The sequence below is a fragment of the Callorhinus ursinus genome, unplaced genomic scaffold, assembly GCF_003265705.2.
Source record: "Callorhinus ursinus isolate GAN/ISIS: 27379988/994484 unplaced genomic scaffold, GSC_fseal_2.0 scaffold28, whole genome shotgun sequence".
Lineage (NCBI taxonomy): Eukaryota > Metazoa > Chordata > Mammalia > Carnivora > Otariidae > Callorhinus > Callorhinus ursinus.
In genome coordinates this window covers 19,542,200-19,555,694 of record NW_027397090.1, presented here as the reverse complement: position 1 = coordinate 19,555,694, position 13,495 = coordinate 19,542,200, and the positions used below count along the sequence as shown (strand labels likewise).

The 13,495-nt window shown below is 42.5% G+C and overlaps 1 protein-coding gene across 8 annotated transcripts in view; it reads left to right on the top strand.

Annotated features, from left to right (window-relative positions):
- SPIN1 (spindlin 1) overlaps nt 1–13,495 on the top strand; it is an 85,509-nt gene that overhangs the window by 1,336 nt on the left and 70,678 nt on the right. Inside the window, exons 1-2 of one of the 8 annotated variants that reach the window (XM_073878211.1) lie at nt 1,230–1,247; nt 6,901–7,065. The exons of 3 other annotated variants lie outside the window; for them this stretch is intronic. The gene's annotated coding sequence lies outside the window, so the exon portion shown is untranslated. Of the gene's footprint in view, nt 1–345; nt 499–1,158; nt 1,248–6,881; nt 7,066–7,273; nt 7,455–13,495 lie in introns of those variants that run through there. 4 more of the 8 variants (XM_073878206.1, XM_073878210.1, XM_025891305.2 and 1 more) reach the window with 4 other exon arrangements.

The following is a 13,495-nucleotide window of genomic DNA, read 5'->3' as shown; positions in this document are numbered from 1 at the left end:
GTCCCGGCCCCCGCCCCGCCCGTCGGGTTATGCGCCCGGCCCGCGCGCCTTTGTTCGCCGCCCCCGCCAACATGGCGGCCGCCCGGCCCGCCCGGCCGCGGGCCCCGCGCGCTTTGTTCCGCAGGCCTGGGCGCCGGCGGGCGGGGGGCGGCGGGGGCGGGGCGCGGGAACGTTGCATAACCCGCCGGGCGGGGCGGGGGACGGGACCCCCGGGCGGGGCGGGGCGGGGCGGCGGGGGGAGGGGCGGGGCGGGGCGGCCGCCAGTCCTCCCTCCCTGCGGGCCCGGGTCGCCTCTGCCCCCTGCCCCGGCCAGGGTCTGCTCGTCGCGCCGCGCGCCCCCGCATCCCGGGTGACCTTGAGCGCGCTGCGCCCGGGGCGCCGGAATGAGCCGCACGACGCGGAAGCTTGCGCAGTGCCCGGGGTGGCCTCGCGCGCCTCCTCGGACCCCGTTTCGGGGCTCGCGGTGGAAACGGCCGCGACGGTGGAAACGGCCGGGAGGTGGGCGCCCCGCGTCTGTTGGTGCAGCGGCTTGTCTTGGCGGTGTGGTCGGGGCCCGGGTCTGGACGGGGAACTGCCCGTTGGGGCGGCACACGCGGGTTGTGGGGCTGTGTTGGCGAGAATGTCAGGAGGCAGAGCCCGACGCCCGCAGCCGGGTGACGCGCCAGGAGCCGGGGACCACGGGCCTGCCGAAATGCCAACACCTGTAACTTTCTTCTGTTGGAATTTTCTGGAAGGAACTCTGCAGTCTAGAAGGGTGGACGGAGAGGGCAGCCACTGCCTTCTGCATAGCATGTTAGGAAATGAAAATCAAGCCTGCCCTTGGGTGTTCCCAGGGCGGGCCGAGTTTGTGAAGGCCCTTCAGAGGTGGCGACCTTTCAGACCGGGTCAGAGGAAAGGGGGAGGCTTCCCCCAGCCTTGGTTGGTGGGCAACATCCCCAAGTTGTAATCGCCAGAAATTGACAAAACGTTCATTATGAGACTTGATAGCCAGTAAAGGTCGCACAATGTGTTGATGTCAAAATTATAGATAGTAGGTATTAGTTTCTTGTGAGAAAATGGAATTTGTTTTTCATCTTGACTAGCGAAGTGATGTTAAGATGGTGCTAAATGGGTAGGGCAAGAAAAGGACTCCTGGTTCTTTATGTTTGACTTAGAATTTTTTTTTTTTTTTCAGACTTTGGCTGAACCTAGGAATTTCACTAGTACTGCTCTGATGATAGTACCTTCAGGTTCCAATTCGGAATACGGTAACAGTATTTACTTAGTTTTGGAATATCTGAAGTGGTGTTGCTTAAGATAGTGTTTTTTGTGATGGTAGTTCTAAGAGATGATGCAGGAAAAACAAAAGGGTTCCTTGGTCACCTCAGTTTGGGAAACAGCTGTGTTCTGTCTGCCCTTAGGGCCAGAGTTCAGTGCATCGAATTGAGAGCTCTGAGAAATAATTGTGGTACCATTTCCATAGTCGGCTGCCTATCTCTTTTTGTTTTGTTTTGTTTCAGCACCCATGAAATCCAGGTAACAATGAAAAGTTGGTCATTGCTGTCCTCACAGTGCATCTTAGGTAATGGTACCTGTGCCTTCATTGTGAACTGGGAGGTTGGTGTGGTTTGTGAGTCCCTGTGCATCTCATGGACAGTATCTCAAATCTGGCTTAGTCTTAAGATACGAGAATTATTAATTTGAAGTTGTAAGTGGAGAAATTTAATTACAGTGTTTTCACTTCCCTGTGACTTCACCTGATTGCCCACACGCTCATAACTTGACTTGCTGCACTCCTTAATTGTTAGCGTTTTTTCTGGTACTTTAAAAATATGTGGTAAGCATATTGTTTCTGAAGAATTAATCACATGGGTTATTTATAGATTAAAAATAATGCTGTTGAGTATTTCTTCTGGTTTAGTTGTTAGCAGAATCTTGATTTGCTGAGAAAGAGCAGTTGATATGTGTCTACATAAATACTTCCTTCTATTTATTGATGCTTAATTAAATGGTTTTTTCCCCCTGTTCCTTGAATGAGAAGAACTTGGAAGAGGGAATCAATTATTTTGCCCAAGTATTTTGTTTGATTTGGCAGACATTATGGTGTTGTGAAAAGGCTATGGGCTCTGCAGTTGGTCATGGAGATAGCATGGCCTTCAGCTCTGGAGAGTCTGGGTGGAAATCCAGCCCCACTCGGTACTGGTCTGAAGCTACACAACAGATTCCCCCCCCCCCCCCCACCTCGTGGACTTGCCATTTCTCAGCTGTAAACTGGGAAGAGACGTGTCCCATGAGGATGTGGTGAGAATTAAGTGGATTTGTAGGGTTCCCAGTGCAGTCCTGAAATGCAACCGCCACTGCCAGCCATTGTTGATTTCCTTCTCTTCCTGCTTTTGAACTTGGCTGTAGTTACTAGCATGATGTTTTTAATGTTGAGGTGAACAGTTTGCTTAGTTGTGCTCCAGTATTCAGTGTAATTGTTAATTCTTTGTTGGGTGCTTATGGCTTTAAAATTGCCATAAGTTCTTACTAAAACGAGCCATGTATGGGCATAATACATAAAGATGTGCCCTTGTAGACCTTACAGTCTGGTAGGGAAGGTATACATACACGTGATGTGGGAATTCGTGCTGAGAGCATCTGGAAGAGAAGGCAGTGCTCCAGCAGGGTCAAGAATGTAGAGCAGGAGAGCAGAGTCGTCCAGGTGGAGGGACAGCAGCAATAGAGGCAATGTGGAGGGTGTTTGAGACCACCCTGGATTTGAATCCCAACCAAAGATTGCCCCATCTTAGCGTTTACTTCTATGAGTGTGTTTATCTGTTGAACAGGACGAGCACACCTACCTCATCAAGTGTAAGCCCCTAGGGCTCTGTAGTACGTGCCCCGTGGGTACCGATGATGGTGATGATGACATTACCACTGCTGACACCACCTGTAGTTTGGCATGGCCGGTGTGTGTAGCATGAATTTGGGGCCAGATTTTACATAATCTGCATACCCCATCAAGGCAGCTGATGTTTATCCTGTGTGTGGGGAAAGCCATTGGATGGCATTAAGCAGTATGAAAGGTGCACTGAAGAGATCTGCCAGAGCAGGATCTCTAGTCCAGCCTGTGGGAGGTGATGGCTGAAGTCATTTGGGACAAAAGGGGAATCGGTCTGGAGTCACTAGAATGTTAAATGTGTTGAGTTTTGGGGACGGAAGGGGTGGAGGGAGGATCCGTTCTACATGGGTGTTTTATCCAAGTGTTGACAGTGTAAATAGAGAGACTAGTAAAGCATTATTTATACCATTTTAGATATTTTTAGACTGTAGTAACGTTTTATAAAAAAATAAGGCAGGGACTCCTGGCTGGCTCAGTCGGAAGAGCATGTGACTCTTGATCTCGGGGTCGTGAGTTCAAGTCCCACGTTGGGTGTAGAAATGGCTTAAATAAAAATGAAGGTGGAACGACTTTTTTTTTTTTAAACTTAGATTGTATTTGTTTATAATAAGTTGCTCAGTTTGCTTATAGTTCTGTCCTTACAATGTAGGTGTAATTTTTGGACCCGTTTGTGGCCTACGTGTTTTTATCTATAAATGAGTTCCATAGTCCTAAATATATGAATCTGTGTTTACAGATCTATATGTGAATGTATGTTTATATATTAACTAGTTGTATGTCTTAGTTAATGCTAATTAGTCTGGGTCCTGGCAAGTGATCAGAATGTCCTTTTTCCTGTGTACAGGGTTGGGTTGTTGTGAGTTCCTTTTTGCTTTTTTCTCTTTTGAAACCACTGTGGACCCATGGATTTTTGTGTATTCAGGGTGTTTTAATCAAGTAGTCCTCATTCTTTTTCCTCAGCTTGTCCCTCACTTGGACATGGTGCCGTCCCTTCAAGCTGGATCTCTTCCCTTGGATGCCACCCCATTAATCTTTGAACCATTTCTTGCTTTCTGATACTAGATGTCTAAGACTTTGTGCTTTCCTGATCAGCTAGTTCTTTTAGCTCCTTTTATTGGGGGATGGAATATAGATACCAAAATCTGGTGCAGTGTGTCCGTATTGCTACTGGGATGCCTCTACTTTCATTGGACAGATGTGGGAAATACATAACATTTTATTTTGTATTGATATTTTCAATTTAGATTTAATGCTGCAGGTTTTTTACTTTGAGGTCATCCTTTTTTCTCTAACGTTGAAGATTTGCATTCTTTGCAACATTACTTCCCTTGTTCTGCAGTATATAAATGTTTGAAAACACCAGTAACAATAAAGTATTGGTTTGTATTTCATTACAGTTCTTCCGTTCTTAAAAGTTCTTAAAATGCATCCACGTAAGAGTGCACTGTTGATGTTCCAAATTATAAAATGATTTGAAAATATTTTTTTCTGATACCAGTTTAATTTGGTTTATTTATATGAAATCTTTAGGTTTTAAGGATTGCATTAATTTTTTGTTTAATGTATTTTTAAAGTTTTAGTATGTAAAATGTATATAGTTCAAAGTCAAAGTTGTGTTAACAAAGGTATGTTCATAGTCCTTCCATTGCTGTCTCCTGCACCATTGCCATGGTGCCCCCTTTTTATTTCTGGTTTATTCTTCCAGTGTTTCATTTTTGCAAATAGAAGCACGGACGCATATTTTTATTTCCTTTTCGCTTTTAAAGACGGTAGAACTCAACACTGTTCTTTTTTACTTAATATATTCTGGTGATTGTTTTACATAAGCTCTTTTCCATTCTTTTGTGCTTGTAGTTTCCTAATGATGAACATAGGTTGTTTATATTCTATTGCTGTTATAAAGGTTGCTGCAGGGAATAACCCTGTGGTTATGTTTTTTTGTATTTGTGCACGTTTAGCTTTTAACACAGTGAGATTTTTGGGTAAAAGATAACTGTGAAATTTGTTTAGTGTAAAAAAATTAGAGTTTAAAAAGGTGGATCTCATTATGTCACCCTTTTACTTAAAGCTTTCAGTGGCTGTAAGTACTGAACTTAGTAACATGATCTCAAGGGCATACATAATTTTTATCCTTTGGCACCTCAGCCTCACCTTAAACCACGTCTCCCGTTGTTTTCCTTGCTTCAGCCATGCTTGTCATTCTCCTGTGCCTAGCACCTTCTCCACAGGGCATGTGGCACTGGTTCTTTTTCCTCTGCCTGGAATGTTTTGTTTTTTGGTCCTGTTTCAGTTCTTCCTAGCCTTCTCTAAGAGTTTGTCTCCAGCATCACTTTTTCATGAGATTCTTTTTGCGTGAGTTTGCAGATTTTCATGATAAAGAGAGTAGTCTAAAGAACTTTGTCTATCACACACTACAGCAGCCATCAATTTTCTGAAGTTCTTGAGTTTTTTTCTTGACTTCCCTGTAGTCAAATTCTCCTATTAGAGATACCGCTGTCCTTACTGCTACTTCAAAATTACAGTATAAATTAACTTAGTGAATTTTCATTTTCTCTAGGAGGTTGAGCTTCATGAAAGCAGACACTGTTCCTGTTTTTGCCTGTAATTACTTTTCTAGTTCTCAACTCAGTGCCTGGGTTGTTGAGTGCTCAAACCCTCCTGGGCAGTTGTCTAAGGAGAGAGATGGGTGCTGTGTAGTTATGTCTGGTCTGCTTAATGGGACAAATTGAAAGTTGTGTCCGTTCTGTTGCCTCTGACTTTGGTCTTGGAGCTGACCACACACATGGCCCAGGAGGTAGGACTGTCAGGGGAAAAGATGGGCCACTGCAGCAGCCTTGCAAGGGCAGCCCTGCCTGGCCGCAGTGAGGGGAACCAGAAGGCCAGCGGACGCAGGCTACACATGTGCTGCCACATGTGCCGCACTGTCTACCTGCTGTACCAGAGCCCTCTTGTGGCCCAAACCAGAACCAAACGGGAAAGGAAGTTCTGGGGAATGTGGTTCAGTCTAGCCACGTTAAAACATTACAAAACAAAATGATGAGCTCAGGGTTTTAAATGCCAACTGGGGTTCCACATAAGGGACCTGAAAGTTTCTGCGTCTGCCCTAAAAAATGCAAATTGAATTCCAAATTTGTAAGCAAGAGCATTGATTGATAAGGAGTGGAATTGTAAAAATTGGATTAGGAAACGTATGGTCAGATTCCAGTTAAGCTGGAGACCTAAATTCTGTGCCACCTTTGCCAGTAGAAGCGGCTTTTCCAACCCCTGTGTGAGGAACTTAATCTCCTTTGCGTGGCAAACCTGTAATTGGCTACCCTTCCCCAAGGATCGTCCCAGCAGGCCCCAAAGTAGGAGGTATAGATAGTGTGACTCATGAGATCCAAAAGATTGGTTTGCCACTGTGTAGGTGGGACCTGGGGGTATTTGTGGGAATGGATCTTAAGGGTGTTTGATAATGGTGGAAGGGACACGAAGGTGGGTTAGGCTGAATTTGTTGATATGGGCTTATAAGTGGGCATTCTGGATCAGTTGGTAGCTCGAGGGATTAGAGTGCTGGTTGATTGCCTTAAACAAATCAAAAGGTCGTCTGTCTAAGCAAAGCTGAGATGACAGAACTGTCTTGGTATATAATGGAGGAAGGCTTAGAGAGATTGGAATGTTGGAGTGGCTTTGTTGTGAAAGACCTGCTCACCCATCCTGGGAGGATTCAGAGGTTATGCCTTATATTGCAGTTGCAAAGGGAGCCCCAGTATCCTACAGAGCTCTGGTCACTCTTCTCAGTGGGAACTGCAGGATCCGTAAATGCAGTGATGATAGTTGGTTCCTGGGGTGGCACGTCTGTGGAATGGTCTTGTTTTCTTTTATTGTTTTTTTTAAAGACTCATTTATTTGAGAGAGAGAGCGTGAGTGGGGTGAGGGGCAGAAGGAGAAGCAGACTCCCTGCTGAGCAGGATCATGACCTGAGCCAAAGGCAGATGCTTAACCACCCAAGCGTCCCATATTTATTATTTTTTTTAAAGATCTATTTATTTTTCTAGACAGAGCGAGCGAGCAAGCAGGGGGAGAGGGAGAGAGAATCTCCAGCAGAACCCCCCCCCCCACAGCTGATCATGGAGCCCAACATGGGGCTGCATCCTGCGACCCTGAGATCATGACCTGAGCTGAAATCAAGAATTGGACGCTCAACCGACTGAGCCACCCAGGTGCCCTGGAATGGTCTTGTTTTAATTTAGAATTAATGTTTGGGTTGTATCTACCAGTAATTTCTTTGGTTTACTTCGGTATTGTTTACTTCTGTAAGCTTTTTCCTTTAAATTGACTCAGTGAAAGAAGTGATCCTATCATGTACTTCCATTTATAATTACTTTTCATAATTTTTTTTCTTAAAGATTATTTATTTATTTGTCACAGAATGAGAGAGAGAGAGCGCACAAGCAGGGGGAGGAGCAGGCAGAGGGAGAAGCAGGCTCCCCACTGAGCAGGGAGCCCGATGTGGGACTGGATCCCAGGACCCTGGGGTCATGACCTGAGCTGAAGGCAGATGCTTAACCGACCGAGCCACCCAGGCAGCCCACTTTTCATAATTTCTAAGGTATTAGTCTAATAAAGTAAGATTCATCTAAAGTATATATAATTTTTCAATACATTATGTCATTGGTGGGGCTGTAGTTTGGTAGAACTTTGTTGGAAAGTAGTTTCATTATATTTAGACACTTTTCAAAAAAAGATTTTAGAGAGTGGGGAAGGGGCAGAGGGAGAGAATCTCTAGCAGACTCCCTCCTGAGTTTAGAGCTTGACACGGGACTTGATCCCAGGACCCTGAGAGCATGATCTGAGCAGAAACCGAGAGTCCAACACTTAACCGACTGAGCCACTCAGGTGCCCCTGTATTGAGACATTTTTAAACGTCCATACTGTGTGGCTTAGCAGTTCCACTGATAGGAATTTGTTGTATAGATACATTTGTATGAGTTTGCAGATCTGCATGTGTAAGATTTTTCATGATAGTAGTATTTGTGATATGACAAATTTGAAACACCTGTCCAATATTGGGGTTAGGGCAAAATAAGTGAATTTTATATAGATACGCTGGAATGTTGTGTCACTATTACAAATAAGAGGAAAATTTTACTACACTCTGTAGGAAACAAAATATTTAGTAAGAAGCAAGTTATAGAACTATGTTCTGTGTGTGTGTGTTTTAAGATGTTTGTATGTCTTTGTATCTGTGCTTTTAAGTATTTGCCTAAGAGTATGTTAGAGTCCCAGCAGGCTTTTATAATTGGTTAATTGTGGGGGTGGGTGGGTGGAGGAGGGCAAGAGGAGGACTCTGGCTGACACAGTAACAGTTTGGCTCTAAGTAGCTTAATCTGAGTTAATAGCAGATCTACCTTCTCTTTGAGGACTGTTGACTTCAGAGTCTTGCTTTTTTTTTTCAGTTTGTGTGTGTGTGTGTGTATGTGTGTGAAATGTGTAGAAGTAGTGGCACATTCATGGTCTGTGACACACTAACTGTGGAACTATTCATCGTGAATTTCATTTATGTGGTCACTAGAGTTGTAGTTTCATGTATGAATTGTACTATTCATGGGTCTTCATTCTCTTGTTGATAAAAATTGGGATGTTCCCAGTTTGAGACTGTTAGTTCAGGTCTCCCAAGAACCAGAGGACAACAAATTTGGATCAGGTGTGTGTGTTTGTTTAAAAGATCTTACTTGAGAGAGAGAACGCAAGCGGAGGAGGAAGGGGCAGAGGGAGAGGGAGAGGGAGAGGGAGAAGCAGGCTCCCCACTGAGCAGGGAGCCCGATGTGGGGCTTGACCCCAGAACCCTGGGATCATGACCTGAGCTGAAGGCAGATGCTTAACCAACTGAGCCACCCAGGCATCCCAAGTTTGGATCAGATTTAGATGTAGTGGGGGAAATAAATGTGTGGGCATTGTCATCACCTTGGAGGTCTGCTGCATGTGGAGGAGGAAGGGATGAAGAATGTTTGGGAGGCAAAGCTTGATGACCGCAGTGCAGTTCTAAGAAAATTTAAGCAAGGCCAGTGAGGAGTCTTCTAGCCAGAGTTGGGAGTCCCAGGAGTCCCTTGTCCTGCAGGAATAAGCCTGCTTTAGTATTCTGTCTGTGGCTGGTCATTGGCTAGAAACAGCCTGTGGGGGAAGTGTGGTGCTGGGGTGGAGTGTGTTGATGAGTTAAGAGTGGAGCATCTCTCCATGGTAGGTGATCCAAGGGGCTCATTTTCATGGCTGTCACTGGGTCACATGAGTGGACTTGCTGTGAACTCTCAGGTACATGTTTCTTGTATACTTTTGTGTTCAGTACACTTAGGAGTAGAATTGCTGGGTCATATATTAGGTCTGTGTTCAATATTAGTAGATAATGCCAAACTTTTCCAAAGTAGATATACCAGTTTTTCATCCTACTATGGTAAATACATTCTTGTGGCTCTACATCCTCATCAATATATGGTATTATTGGTCTTTGTAATTTTAGATACTGTAGTGGGTGTGTGGTAGTATCTGGTTCCTGCTTCCTGAGTTAGATGTGGCTATGTATTTATCTTGGTCAGTGAAATGTGAGAAGACACTTGTCACATAAACTTTAAAAGCAGTGGTGAGATTTGCCACATCCCCTTCCTCCTGCCGGTGATCATGTTTCCAGATGGAGATTCCTGCAGTCCCGGGCTTTTATGTGTCTACAGTGAGCAGAAAGCAGAGGGAGGTGCAGGAGGGGCGGGGTGGAGAAAAGAAGAGAAGTGGGAGGGTAGGGGTGGGAAGTGGGAAGTATTTTGGGTTAAGTTTTCCTAACTAAGATTTCTGGGGTTTGTAACCAAAGCGTACTTAATATAACCTGACAGATAAATCTTTTTTAAAAATAGACTTTATTTTTAAAAGCAGTTTTAAGTTCACAGCAAAATTGAGCAGAAAGTATAGAGTCTCTTGTACCTCCTGATCCCCTCACCATCCCCTCCAGCCTCCCCCATAATCACCATCCTGCCCCAGATTGTACGTTTGTTTGTCACTGAACCTTTGTTGACACATCATCACCATTCTAAGTCCATAGTTTTATGTCAGTATTTACTGTTGTTGGTGTATATTTTATGAGTTTTGATAAATATGTGGTATGTATCCACCATTATAGCGTCATACACAGTGGTTTCACTGCTCTTAAGAATCGTCTCTGCTCTGCCTCTATATATATATATATATATATATATATATATATATATATTTTTAATTTTTATATGGGAGAGGGAGAGAGTGCATTAGCATGGCGAAGGGCAGAGGGAGAAGCAGACTCCCTGCTGAGCAGGGAGCCCGATGTGGGGTGCGATCCCAGGACTCTGGGATTATGACGTGAGCTGAAGGCAGACACTTAACCTGCTGAGCCACCCAGGCGCCCCTCTGCCTATATTTCTGTCTCAATTCTGTTGTGGTCAGAACACTATTTAAAAGCTTATGAAATTTTTGAAACTTGCTTTATGGTCCAATTTGTAAATGCCCAGTGTGTGCTTGGAAAGAATGTGCTTCTGTATTTGTTGGATGCAGTGTCTATATGTTTGTTCAGCTTGGTTAGTCATGTTGAATTTAACGTCCTTATTAGTTTTTCCTTTTAGTCTACTGGTTGTATTGCTCAGCAACAGAAATGTATTAACACTGTAATCTTGCATTTGTCTGTTCCTTCTTAGTTTTGATAGGTTTTGCTTTATATATTCTGAGGATATGTTGTTAGGTGCATACATGTTTAGAGTTGTAGGTCTTCCTCATCAGTTGAGTTTTTAAAAATTATTAAGTGTTCCTCTTTAAGACAAATGTATAGTTAGGACAAAGTTTGTTTAGCTGAATATTAATGTAGCTGCACTGTCTTTTCTCTGGTTAATATATGTAATGTATGTCTTTTTTTTCTCTTTATTTTCATACTTTCTGTGTACTTACATTTTGAATGAGTCTGTTGTCAACAATTTATCATTGGAATTTAAACAATCTAGCCTGACAATGTTTCTTACATTTGGAACATTTGGTCTGTTGTCACTTAACAAAATCATTGACATAGTTGGGTGTAAATTTTATCTTAATAAGTATTTTCTCTTTATTATACCTGTTTAATGTGCTTTTTTTCCTCTCCTTTTTTGTTTTTCTTTGGATGCTTTTTTGTTGTTGTTGTTAACTTGGAAGTTATTTAAAACACCTGTTGTTTTTGACTTCTCAAAATGTAATTGGTTATTTGCCCCTTTTCCTGGGCACTTAAACTTCATTTATCTCATTTTCACTTATATGCCACTGTTGTGCTCTTTTAATTCTGTATCTGTTTTATCTTAAGACATTATTAATTTGTATAATCAATAACCATTTGGATTTACCCTTTTTATTGTTTTTCATTCATTGCTGTAATTCCGGTCCTCCATCTTTGAACATTGTCCTTCTGCCTGAAGAACACTCTTTGTGTTTCTCACCTGTTGAATGATTGCTAATAGTGAATTCTCTGATTTTGTTAGCTAAAAATTTCACAAGTTGATTTCTTTTTGAGGGATAATTTTGATGTGTATTGAATTGCCTAAATTGTTGGTTTTCTTCTAAGGTGTTGAAAGAAGTTCCTGAATTACATATTCGGTTTCTAGTCCCTCTATGAGAAGTAAGCTGTCAGTTTAATATTTACTCCCATGAGTGGAATTTGTTTTTTTTTTTTTAAGATTTAATTTATTTATTTGACAGAGAGTGAGAGCACAAGCGGGGAGCAGGCAGAGGAGAGGGAGAAGCAGGCTCCCTGCTGAGCAAGGAGCCTGATGTGGGACTCGAACCCAGGACTCTGGGATCATGACCTGAACTGAAGGCAGACTCTTAACCAACTGAGCCACCCAGGCGCCTGGAATTTGTCTTTTTTTTTTTTTTTTAATTTTTATTTTTTATTATGTTCCGTTAGCCACTGTATAGTAGATCATTAGTTTTTGATGTAGTGTTCAGTGATTCATTGGTTGCATATAACACCCAGTGCTCATCACAACACGTGCCCTCCTTAATGCTCGTCACCCAGTTACCTCATCCTCCCACCCCGCCTCCCCTCTGAAACCCTCATTTTGTTTCCCAGGGTCCATAGTCTCTCATGGTTTGTCTCTGATTTCTTCTCCTTTTATAGATTTTTTTTTTTTTTAATCTTTGGTTTTCAACAGTTTTGCTATGATGTGTCTAGGTATATATTTTTATGTATATTTTGTTTTTGTAGGTGCAATTAAATCTGTACTGAAGTTCTTTTCATTTTTGAAAAGTTTGTAGGCACCATCTTTTAAAGTATTTCTCCTGCCTACCACCCCCTTTACAGAATCCATTGAAAGCATATTAGACCCTCTCAGTTTCTTATCCTCTTCATGCTTCATTCAGGATATTTTCTTCTAATCTCTCTCTGTTCAATCTTTTAACAAGATTAGCCTACTGTTAATGTCACCCATTGAATTTATTGTGCTTTTTTTCACTTCTGGGAAATCATGCTCTTTGATATTGTCAAAGGTTCAGAATAGCCAGAGTAGAACCAATGAATAACTGATGTAGTAATTAGTAAAAGTTTGTTGTGCACACACCAGAGATACAGTTTGCAAACCTGGAGTGCTGAAATCAGAACATAGAATGAGGATTAGGGGTATATTGTTATAAAGAAGCTTATATAGTGAGAAGGCAATGACTGTTTAATTTACACAGTGGTTAGTTACAATATTAGAATTTTCTTAAATGATACGGAATTGATCAGAGGTTATCTCATATTAACCTTGGGAAACAGTTCAGGTTTTGCTTGTGATTTTCAGAGGCACAAGAAAGGAATGTTCCAGATCAGGTTAACCTTGCCAGGTAAGCTGAATTAAGCTTTGCCTGCATGACTAAACTGGTTCTGTCTGCTCAGGGAATCTTCAAGGCTAGTCTCTGCCTGTCCTTGATTTTAACAGTTCCCCCCTTTTGGTCATTTACTTAGCAGGCTGAGAGTATGACTAACAATTATGTTATTCTTGGTTACTACCGCTGATGTAGTCAGGCAGAAGAATAAACACATTTGCTGTTTCCAGTAGTTGAGTCATCAGGTTGGAGGTCTGTGTAGTCACTGTCTTTGTCATTCATGTGGTTATTGTTGATATCATTGAGTTGTTTATCCTGATGGATGACATTTGTCATGTGAGCGGCTGCCAATAGGCATTTAAAACCTTCGAGAGATTATAGTGCACTAGACGGGTTAGTATGACGACTGTGAGAACAATAGCCAAAGATTGAAAAATTTCCCAGAGTCGGGATTCCCAGGAGCTAAAATTTAACCAGTCAAATAAATCAAGTGGGTTATAATCAGATTCAGGTTTTACCTAAGTCAGTTTTTACGTAAGTCAGGTTTTACCTAAATCATTTCTTTTAAATGATTACATAGAGCACAACAGAACATATAAGCAAACACTTATGTTCAAAACACGTAGGATGAACAAGAGGATGTTGTATTTCAGAAGGTGGTGCGGGTGGGCTTCCATGTAAATTAGGCCTCTGTAAGGTGAGATCGATTAGGTGATTTAATGAGAGGCATTTCTGTGGAAACAAAAAAACAAAGGTTAGTAGTTTGAGCAAATTATAAATTCTGTTTTGTGAATTTGATGAGCAGCCAGT